Below are 12,229 nucleotides of genomic sequence, written 5' to 3' on the forward strand. Positions count from 1 at the left end.
TATGCGAATAAATAAGTCTTGTGTACATTGATCAATCGAAAGGCGTGCTAATTGGGATTGTTCACTAGCCAATATATTAGCAAATATCGCCGTGGGCGCTTACCGTATTCGACGTAATAAGCGCCCAGGGCGCTCTCAAAATTAGAAATAGCGGGCTCTTATTAGAGTATTATTTTAGTGAAAGAAACAAGTTAAAAGAAAAATTCTGTGGTTTATACTATATGCTGACAGCCTGAAATATTTATGTACGACAGATATATTTTTCCAGAATTTAATTGTCCATAATTAAGTGTGTATATAACACATGAGTGCGTATTATACGCGAATAAATAAGTCGTGTGTACATTGATCAATCGGAAGGGGTGCTAATTAGGATTGTTCGTGGGCGCTTATTAGAGCGGGGCGCTTATTACGTCGAATACGGTATTAGAGCGGGGTGCTTATTACGTCGAATACGGTATACTACTCAAAAGTACATGGCATCATCGCAATGGCATGACAGAGTAACTGTAGTAAAACTGTGACATGCAAGGATCAGGTGGTCCTCTACTTCTTTTGAGTAGGATATTTAGAATCGGAAAAACAGAGGAAACAGAATCATAAGTTAATATGAAGCATTTAGTTGTACGTACTTTTTCAAAGATGATGATCAATTTCTTTGATGTTTAGATAATTATATAAGCATGCAATATACTAATCCGTGTAACCTTTAGATGAAAAAAAAGACCATAATTGCCAATGATACATGTAATAAAAATAAAACAATTACTGTCAGATGACAGGCAGGATTGTTCAATTGGATGCCTTAACGATCTGGACAAGTGCAAGTTATCACAATGCCCAGGGCATACATTGCCAGAGCCTACAGTGGTAACACAGAAAGTAATTCAATTGGATCATGATAGATGGCCATTGTTTCCCTCATAAACCTACTGAAAATATATTGACCCGGCCGAATATGAACATATGTACTCTATATTGACAGAACCGTGGTCGGAGGACATGTTGAAGTTAATTACCACACAATGCAGTGAATTGCAGGTGGTTGAATATTGAACACCCACATCAGGGATGATAATGCAATTACCAAGACTTTACAGCCTGACCCAGCAGGTGTGCAAGGTGGTTCACAACACCTGTAATTAATCTGCAAAGTCCAGGTAGATGTAGATTCGATAGACGCTTCATCGGCTGGTTGACCCTGGCAGACATTATCTTCTAGTGGAATTATTTTATGACTCTTTCCCTGATTTAATCAAACCTGAAGAGGAAGCTATCAATCCAGCCAGTGGTTTTGCACCTCCGACAAAAGTGATGTGTCTTGATTATTGGATTGAAAGTGTCAATGGAAACTGGTTTGGGGAGAAAAATGGGTTTTATCTTTTGTGATGTTTATGGCCTTTTGACTGTCAATAGGTTTTATTGGTTGGTTTGTGTTCAGACGGAAATCACTTGCACGTGGCTGGGAATATAGGGACAATATTGTCACACCTTTACTTGTATCATCGTACATGTTTCTGGTTGAGTGAAGAAGACTGTTTGTGTTCCAGTACAACATTGATTAGATTTTTACAGGGTTGACACGAATACATGAATTGCCTGTCATGTTGTGGCACTCTGTCATAACGTGTGTGTTAGTAAGGGCTATTTATTGTTGCTTGGTTTCAAGGATAATCATTTCAAAACAATAGTGGTTAACGTTATTTGGTCGGATGAAATAACGATATTATTGACCTGTTTTTATTCAATGTGTTACTACATAAATAAGACAACAGATTCAGCTGCAAGTACAATAGATTGCTCTCAGATTTTAATTTTATCCTACATTTGTGGAATTTTGGATTGGCAAAACTTAGCTCATCAATATGTTGGTTTTTTTACAGGTATAGTGCGGAATGTTTTCTTTTCTTTCATTCAGTCTACATAGCCAGTTGTTTTTTTCTTTTGTCTCTAGTGTTTATGTATGCTGGAAATCATTTGGAATATGTGAAGTATTTTATGTTCAGACTTTTTCAAACTCTGGCACTTATCGATTTTGTAGGATGGACTAAATGCCTGAATAATGAAGTCATTGTCTGTTATCTGAAAGGTTTTTTTAAAAAAAAAAATTAGGGATGAAGGCATTGTTAGAGCAGACCAAGGTTCTCATTTATGATTGTAATGAATGTTGCTTTGGTAATTAATATGTTTTTATTCAATAAAATACTGACATTAATGCTTTATAAAGTCAAACATGTATCTTGCACATCATTCATCTGTGGTCTCTAATGAAAGAAAACATCTCAGGGGTGACATATTTATTGGGTTATAAGAGTTTTCAATCACAGACTGAAACTGCTTTATCTCCGAGATAAGATTCTCATAATTACAACATAACCCCTATCGAGAGATGAAATGTTTTCATGAATTATAAATACCCTCATCGCCAACTGTTGATATTTTACCTCCTACTTCACAAAGGGGAGTTATTATCAGCAGCACCATGCTGGCATTAAATATTTAGAGGAATGTGGTGTCTAACAGCATGAGGCTTGTGATGTACGAGATAGGATCTGCCGGGGTACGCTGTGGCAGATAGCTCTTCAGGGGTACACTGGGTGGGTTTCTATAGGCTTTTCATGCAAGCTGTGATGTCAGATGACAGGTGGAATACATGAATTATTGCACGGCTATTAATGAATACTGGATTTAGGGAATGGAGCACAAATACAATTTTCTATTCAAATACCTCATATTTTGAGAGTTTTTACTTCAAGATAGAATAGGAGCTGCATGGTGCATAAAAAGGGTTTGTGGTTTGGGTGTAAGATTATTTTATTATACATATACACCCACTAAGGGCCTGGTACAAACAGCTGAGACATTATATCACGATCACCAGTACTGGAAGTCATAATTTCCATTGTCACGCTTTTGAGCATATTTTAGAATATGGATCAGGTGTGTTATAAATTATAATTATTGTTGTTGTTTAATTAAATTATTATTATTGTTGCTAATAATTTCCTCCAGGATATAGGAACAGAGTTTATCCCTCCTCCTTTCTGTCTGTCCTTCCATTTCTCAAAAACTATTTAAGTGAGAAAAATGAAATTTTACACACTGATGTTACTAGTCATAATCTCAAATGAGTTATGGCCCCTGCTATGTATCGGTACTTGTCAACTCAGTGCATACGGTACTGCATGAAATGGGGACCAGTGTTCTCAGAAACTCCTGAAGTTACACAAATAAAGGTTTCCATGCTTATCAAAGAGATACTTGCCAAGACTGAGTTTGAAAATTGGTCCCATCAATTAGTTTATTTACAGAGTTGCAGGGGCGGTCAGGTAGCCTAGCGTTGACTCGTCACGCCGAAGACCCGGGTTCGATTCCCGACATGGGTACAATGTGTGAAGCCCATTTCTGGTGTCCCCCGCCGTGATATTGCTGGAATATTGCTAGACTAACATCTGGTCTCTGAAATGAACATATCGTACAGAAAAAACAGTTGTTCAGTTATCTTAATAAAAATATATTAAAAGGGAGCCCAGTGACTCTCTTCATTTTTACTGCAGTAATCTAGACTTGCCAAACATTATAGACTTGCATGGTCTGTATTTGATATATATTTGTATCAGGGTCTGTAAGACAGACTAGAATATTGCTTAAAGCAGTGTAAAATCATACTCACTCACTACAGAGTTGTGGCCCTAGATCCATGTTATTTTACTTGGTGCATAGTGTGTGAAATGGTGACAAGTTTTCTCAGAAACTACTGAAGTCAGCTTGCCTAAGAGATTCTTTTCAAGACTGAGTTATTTTTTCCAGAGAAGGGGCCTTTTGTGTGTATTAATTTCACATTTAATCATTTTTCTGATGACATAAAGCGGCCTGAGTGCCTGTATCTTCTTAAGGCTTCATAGGACTCTGTTTTATAGTTTATATTCACTGCTATATGAACAAACAAAATCTAATGTGCCCCATGGCGGGGGATAGTGATAATGTTGTTTTCTTGTTAGTTTTTATATTACAAGAAATTACATTAAAATATTATTACAATGATAATAGATATAATACACTGATGACACCTTAGTGGAACTATGTAGAATGGTCATTATTTCTTACTACAAATATGCTGTGCACTAGATGTGCTGTTAAGATGAGTTATTTGGTAAAGGGTCTAAAATGTGTTTTTAAGACTATGGTGCTAGCACTATTTGAGTGAGTGAGTGAGATTGCTTTTATGTCACTTTAAGCAATATTCCAGCAATATGATTGTGGGGAACACCAGAAATGGGCTTCACACATTGTACCCATTTCAGGAATCGAACCCTGGTCTTTGGTGTGACGAGCGAACGCTTTAACCACAAGGCTCACCCCATGCTTATAAAGTAAACAATGTAGGGATGCTGTTACAGAAAAAGCAATATTGCCTCTTAGGTCTAGTACATTGAGCATTGGCCCGCAGAAATGAAGGTCACTGGTTCAGTCCCTGACCGTGTCATGATATAAGATGGTACTTGTTTTTTCCATGCCTGTTTCGAGGCATTAAGGTAATAAAATAAGGACTGGTTGTTTCAAAGTCAGTATACTCAGCCGATGTGACTGGAGTATCCATGATAAACTGCGGCATGGGTGTCTCACTGACTAAAAGGCTATCTCAGAACTATACAACTGGCTTTAGTTCCAGACTAGTTCAAGCAGACACACACAGACAGACACATCAATCCCCATTTTTTTTAAACTGGCATTAGTTCCAGACTAATTCAAGCAGACACACACAGACAGACACATCAATCCCCATTTTATCTCACCTACAAAAATTAAGCAGCTGAGTTTGTACTTCTGAGTCTCTGGAATGGTCTGGTTGCTCAACTGTTACACCATACCAACAAGGTGTTGGTTAATGCAGACAACTCGGGAGGGGCACGGGTGGCTCAGTCGTCTAAGGCGCCGCGATTCGCTGTGCAGAATTGCGTCCCTTGGGCACGCCACAAACCTTTGAATGTGGGTTCGAATCCCGGTTCGCCCCGATTATGTTTCTAGGTTGGTTTGTCAGCACCATACCCGTGCTCGTGGGTTTCACCGAAGTAATACATGTCTGAGACATGCATCACTTCGAGCTTTCCTCCCACATTAAGCTGACACGCCATGATTTAACTGGAATACTGTTAAAAGCGGCGTGAAACCCAACTCACTCACTCACTCACTCACGAACTCACTCACGAATGCAGACAACTCAGCCATTTCCTAAGTAATTATCACTGTTTCGAATTCAAGATTCAAGATAACTTCAATTACAATTGAGATCAAAAGACATTAGCCAATCATAGCTACTCTTCTCATAGGTCAGGTGATTGTAGAGAAAATATCCCAAGTGTGACAGAGATGCTTGAAGAAACTAGAGATAATCCTCTGTTGACATGGTATTGTTCTCTGCCTCAGTGACACTGAAACAATGCAGTAGAATGATGTAGGAAGTGGATAATTGGATGCTTGTTTCCCTGGAGAGGGTAAGCTGTCAGCGCAGCTCATGGAATCCTGGTTGATTTGGCTGGCTCCATAGGTCAAAGTAACTCCATTAACAATCACCATGACATCATTTTTGATCTCAGAGAAGTTTTAGTGTGCATGTTATAAAAAAGCCTCCTCTGATGAATTATGAGAATCATTATTATGTTTTTTTCTGAGGAAAAAAAGAAAGAGAAGTGGGATTTTGGTATTTAGAGTTATTTTTTGAGACAGCACTTCGGAATTAAATTCAGTGGTTATCTACTAAAATAGTTTGTTTGTTTGTTTGTTTAGTTGCTTGTAATGGGAAGTTAAATGAATTATAACTTGCTAGGGAAGAAATTATTATTGCCAGGTTTAATTATTTTGTATGTTTCACAGCATTCATTGTTAACTACTGACTTGGAACTTTACATCCAGACTTGTTCAGTCATGATTAGAGACGTCATCTTGCTTTAGATGATGCAGTGTACAATAGGAATGAACGCTGTCTGTAGCATGGGAAAATGAAAGTGACAAGAACCATTTCCATAATCAAAAGAAATCTCTGGAGTTTATTGTGCGACAATCGCAAAATCATCGAACTAACAAATAGTGATGGTAGCAAGTGTTTGTGAAAAGGTGAGCATATCCTTCGATGGGTGCGATGACCGAGTCAGGCTGATGTAGGGAAACTCTACCTAGAAAGATCCATAGGATGCAATGACTGGGTGGTCGGGCTGATGAGTGGACCCTTCTGTCAAGGAAGGTCCACTGGATGCAATGACTGGTTGGTTGGGCTGATGAGTGGACCCTTCTATCAAGAAAGATCCACTGGATGCAATGACTGGGTCAGGCTGATGTAGGAACACTCTACCTAGGAAGATCCACTGGTTGCGATGACTGGGTCGGGCTAATGTAGGAACACTCTACGTAGGAAGATCCACTGGATGCGATGACTGGGTCAGGCTGATGTAGGAACACTCTACCTAGGAAGATCCACTGGATGCGATGACTGGGTCAGACTGATGTAGGAACACTCTACCTAGGAAGATCCACTGGATGCTATGACTGGGTATCGGGCTGATGTAGGAACACTCTACCTAGGAAGTGCCACTGGATGCGATGACTGGGTCAGGCTGATGTAGGAACACTCTACCTAGGAAGATCCACTGGTTGTGATGACTGGGTCAGGCTGATGTAGGAACACTCTACCTAGGAAGATCCACGGGTTGTGATGACTGGGTTGGGCTGATGTAGGAACACTCTACCTAGGAAGATCCACTGGTTGTGATGACTGGGTCGGGCTAATGTAGGAACACTCTACCTAGGAAGATCCACTGGTTGTGATGACTGGGTCGGGCTGATGTAGGAACACTCTACCTAGGAAGATCCACTGGTTGCGATGACTGGGTCGGGCTGATGTAGGAACACTCTACCTAGGAAGATCCACTGGTTGCGATGACTGGGTCGGGCTGATGTAGGAACACTCTACCTAGGAAGATCCACTGGTTGTGATGACTGGGTCGGGCTGATGTAGGAACACTCTACCTAGGAAGATCCACTGGTTGCGATGACTGGGTCGGGCTGATGTAGGAACACTCTACCTAGGAAGATCCACTGGTTGCGATGACTGGGTCGGGCTGATGTAGGAACACTCTACGTAGGAAGATCCACTGGTTGTGATGACTGGGTCGGGCTGATGTAGGAACACTCTACGTAGGAAGATCCACTGGTTGCGATGACTGGGTCGGGCTGATGTAGGAACACTCTACCTAGGAAGATCCACTGGTTGTGATGACTGGGTTGGGCTGATGTAGGAACACTCTACCTAGGAAGATCCACTGGATGCGATGACTGGGTCAGGCTGATGTAGGAACACTCTACGTAGGAAGATCCACTGGATGCGATGACTGGGTCAGGCTGATGTAGGAACACTCTACCTAGGAAGATCCACTGGATGCTATGACTGGGTATCGGGCTGATGTAGGAACACTCTACCTAGGAAGTGCCACTGGATGCGATGACTGGGTCAGGCTGATGTAGGAACACTCTACCTAGGAAGATCCACTGGATGCGATGACTGGGTCAGACTGATGTAGGAACACTCTACCTAGGAAGATCCACTGGATGCTATGACTGGGTATCGGGCTGATGTAGGAACACTCTACCTAGGAAGTGCCACTGGATGCGATGACTGGGTCAGGCTGATGTAGGAACACTCTACCTAGGAAGATCCACTGGTTGTGATGACTGGGTCAGGCTGATGTAGGAACACTCTACCTAGGAAGATCCACGGGTTGTGATGACTGGGTTGGGCTGATGTAGGAACACTCTACCTAGGAAGATCCACTGGTTGTGATGACTGGGTCGGGCTGATGTAGGAACACTCTACCTAGGAAGATCCACTGGTTGTGATGACTGGGTCGGGCTGATGTAGGAACACTCTACCTAGGAAGATCCACTAATTGCGATGACTGGGTCGGGCTGATGTAGGAACACTCTACCTAGGAAGATCCACTGGTTGCGATGACTGGGTCGGGCTGATGTAGGAACGCTCTACGTAGGAAGATCCACTGGTTGTGATGACTGGGTCGGGCTGATGTAGGAACACTCTACGTAGGAAGATCCACTGGTTGCGATGACTGGGTCGGGCTGATGTAGGAACACTCTACCTAGGAAGATCCACGGGTTGTGATGACTGGGTTGGGCTGATGTAGGAACACTCTACCTAGGAAGATCCACTGGATGCGATGACTGGGTCAGGCTGATGTAGGAACACTCTACCTAGGAAGATCCACTGGATGCGATGACTGGGTCAGGCTGATGTAGGAACACTCTACCTAGGAAGATCCACTGGATGCTATGACTGGGTATCGGGCTGATGTAGGAACACTCTACCTAGGAAGTGCCACTGGATGCGATGACTGGGTCAGGCTGATGTAGGAACACTCTACGTAGGAAGATCCACTGGTTGTGATGACTGGGTCAGGCTGGTGTAGGAACACTCTACCTAGGAAGATCCACGGGTTGTGATGACTGGGTTGGGCTGATGTAGGAACACTCTACCTAGGAAGATCCACTGGTTGTGATGACTGGGTCGGGCTAATGTAGGAACACTCTACCTAGGAAGATCCACTGGTTGTGATGACTTGGTCGGGCTGATGTAGGAACACTCTACGTAGGAAGATCCACTGGTTGCGATGACTGGGTCGGGCTGATGTAGGAACACTCTACCTAGGAAGATCCACTGGTTGCGATGACTGGGTCGGGCTGATGTAGGAACACTCTACGTAGGAAGATCCACTGGTTGCGATGACTGGGTCGGGCTGATGTAGGAACACTCTACGTAGGAAGATCCACTGGTTGCGATGACTGGGTCGGGCTGATGTAGGAACACTCTACCTAGGAAGATCCACTGGATGCGATGACTGGGTCGGGCTGATGAGTGGACCCTTCTGTCCAGGAAGGTCCACTTGATGTGATGACTGGGTCAGGCTGATGTAGGAACACTATACGTAGGAAGATCCACTGGTTGCGATGACTGGGTGGGGCTGATGTAGGAACACTCTATGTAGGAAGATCCACTGGTTGGGATGACTGGGTCGGGCTGATGTAGGAACACTCTACCTAGGAAGATCCACTGGTTGTGATGACTGGGTCGGGCTGATGTAGGAACACTCTACCTAGGAAGATCCACTGGTTGTGATGACTGGGTCGGGCTGATGTAGGAACACTCTACCTAGGAAGATCCACTGGATGCGATGACTGAGTCAGGCTGATGTAGGGAAACTCTATGTAGGAAGATCCATAGGATGCAATGACTGGGTGATCAAGCTGATGAGTGGACCTTTTTGTCAAGGAAGGTCCACTGGATGCAATGACTAGATGGTCAGGCTGATGTAGGGAAACTCTAAATAGGAAGATCCACTGGATGCAATGACTGGGTGGTCGGGCTGATGAGTGGACCCTTCTGTCAAGGAAGGTCCACTGGATGCAATGACTGGGTGGTCGGGCTGATGAGTGGACCCTTCTGTCAAGGAAGATCCACTGGATGCAATGACTGGGTGGTCGGGCTGATGAGTGGACCCTTCTGTCAAGGAAGATCCACTGGATGCGATGACTGGGTGGTTTGGCTGATGAGTGGACCCTTCTGTCAAGGAAGGTCCACTGGATGCGATGACTTGGTCGGGCTGATGTAGGAACACTCTACCTAGGAAGATCCACTGGTTGCGATGACTGGGTGGTTTGGCTGAGTGGACCCTTCTTTCAAGGAAGGTCCATGACTGGGTGATCAGGATAATGTACCAGCTTTAACACAACCTTTGTGAAATGATAACCAATGCAATTTGAGTTTTCTTATTGAACAGAAAGTACCCCTGCCATGCAAAGAGTCAACACAAAGCCTGCACATGAAAGCAGAACCATGACTGACGTTCTAATAAAGTAAAATAGTTCAAAGAGAGAAAAGTAATTTAACGCCGATGGGAAATAGTAATAAAACGTCAAAGGATATTAAAGCATATTGAAACACTGCAATGAGAACAAATACAGCATTGCTAAACAAAGGTAGTTAAGATTGTAATTCAGCAGCAACATGGACTAATTTAGATCTACCACAAAGAATGACTTTTCTGTACTTTATTATGCAAATTATGTGAGTGAGCAGGACATGCTTATCCTTTCCGCAAACATAATAATAATTTTCATCACGAATTTGCATTTTATGCCCAATGGAACCTGTTTCCGCAGATAAACGAGACTGATTATTTTCTGGCGATGACGATAAATACCGTATTCGATGTAATAAGCGCCCAGGGCACTCTAAAAATTAGAAATAGGGGGCTCTTATCGGAGTTGAAAGTTCGTAAATTTCGTGGTTTATGCTGACAACCTGAAATATTTATATACGACATCTATATTTTTCCAGGATTTAATTGCTCATAATTAAGGTTGCATATAACACACGAGTGCGTTTTATACACGAATAAATAAGTCTTGTGTACATTGATCGGAAGGGGTGCTAATTGAGATTGTTCACTAGCCAATATATTAGCAAATAGCGCCATGGGCGCTTATTAGAGTGGGGCGCTTATTACGTCGAATACGGTATATTAAGCTGAGGTAACTAGACCGAACAGATTTTTACTAGACTGAGGCTTTGGACTAGTGGCTAAAGCTACATACTGGAGAGTTAAGCGTAAATTCTTGGTGCAACAAAAAAACTTTGTTAAGAAAACAAAGATATTACACACAAGGAAATGGGGATATGTAAACATTACACACAATACAAATGAATGAAAATGTCAGATTTTCCCTTATTGCTTTGAAACGTCATGGTCACAGCATTTGGGAACACAGAAAAGCTGTTAAATAAAACATTGATCCCATTGTGTTGTCAAAGCTTTTCAAGGCCACTGAGGCAGCTAGCTCTCAAATGATTGATTGAATGCAGCAAAAACCCAGTGACCTAAAGTGTTCCTGCTTCATTGAAAATAACCAGGATGGTGATATGTGTTGTTTGCCTATCTGCCATAGATCCAACTGTTATGAAATCAATGTCAAAATGAGTTTGATTTTAAGCCATGCTCCAGTTGTGTTTGTGAGTGTTTGAAAACGATATTGAAAGCTAGTTTGTGCATTAATGAGTTCAAATGAGTTTAAATTATTTTCGCTTTGTGGTGACACGATGTGCAGTTCTGATTGACTACAAACCAGGCATGAAACAGCATGGATTTTAGTAGTCATTAGTTTGTGTAGCTGTTATATAGCTGACGATACCTCGTTCAGTTCAATTCAGTCCAATCCATCTGTTTGGGTGTTTGTTGTTGTTTAATGCTGCACTCAACAATATTCCAGCTTTTTGATGGTGGTCTGGAAATAATTGAGTCGGAAACCAGACAATCCAGTGATCAACATAATGTGATCACTCACTCACTCACTCACTCACTCACTCACTCACTCACTCACTCACTCACTCACTCACTCACTCACTCACTCACACACACTCACTTACACACTCACTCACTCACTCACTCACTCACTCACTCACTCACGCTTGTTTGCCTCCACCTCAGGCTTTCCAAACCGAAGAAGCATTCATGCACCAGTTGATGATTTGAACTGAAAGACAGTACTTATTAAATAGCAAGCAACAGGGGTGGAGATTAGAGGCCGGCCAGAGTAGACACAGAACTGCCTTGTGTTGTCTGGTACAGCAAACTAGGTGATAGACTTCCAGTGATGAATGACAGCAGTATATTGGCCTGTCACTATCAGCCAGATCCGATGTCTGCCATGTTTCAGTGCAGCTCACTAGTCTTCGCTGGACATTCGAGGAGTTGCCATAGCATCTGGAAGATTGCTCCTGACTGGGTGGACATTCAAGGAGTTGCCATTGCATCTGGAAGATTGCTCCTGACTGGGTATGTGTCAGAAGCTTTGTGATGGAAGTCTTTGGACTTCAAATTTCAGATTTTTCATCTGGAAATGCAAGTTACACTTAATGTGTGTACATGAGGTTGCCTTTTGACCACAGATAGAACCTAATTTGCTGTCTTTGGCTGATGCAGTGGACCAGACTTAGGAGTAAAATCATAGGTTCATCCCTGGACTTGCTTCCACCAAATAAAAATTGTTGGGTAGATGATGTTAAATTCCCCAAATGAATTATTTGAGATTATTTGAGATAGAGATTGGAATACTAAGTGAAGGCAGAAGGAAAATCACCAGTTATCTTTGAAGCCTACACAATGCA

At 42.3% G+C, this 12,229-nt stretch overlaps 2 protein-coding genes across 5 annotated transcripts in view; one reads left to right on the forward strand and one right to left on the reverse strand.

Moving 5' to 3' along the window:
• Positions 1-12,229, forward strand: part of LOC139445860 (mitochondrial inner membrane protease subunit 2-like) — a 138,264-nt gene that overhangs the window by 25,321 nt on the left and 100,714 nt on the right. The window lies entirely within an intron of this gene.
• Positions 1-12,229, reverse strand: part of LOC139444652 (leucine-rich repeat neuronal protein 1-like) — an 80,628-nt gene that overhangs the window by 11,753 nt on the left and 56,646 nt on the right. The window lies entirely within an intron of this gene.

This window comes from Haliotis cracherodii, unplaced genomic scaffold (assembly GCF_022045235.1).
Source record: "Haliotis cracherodii isolate W230 unplaced genomic scaffold, xgHalCrac1.p SCAF_6, whole genome shotgun sequence".
In the NCBI taxonomy this organism is placed as follows: domain Eukaryota; kingdom Metazoa; phylum Mollusca; class Gastropoda; order Lepetellida; family Haliotidae; genus Haliotis; species Haliotis cracherodii.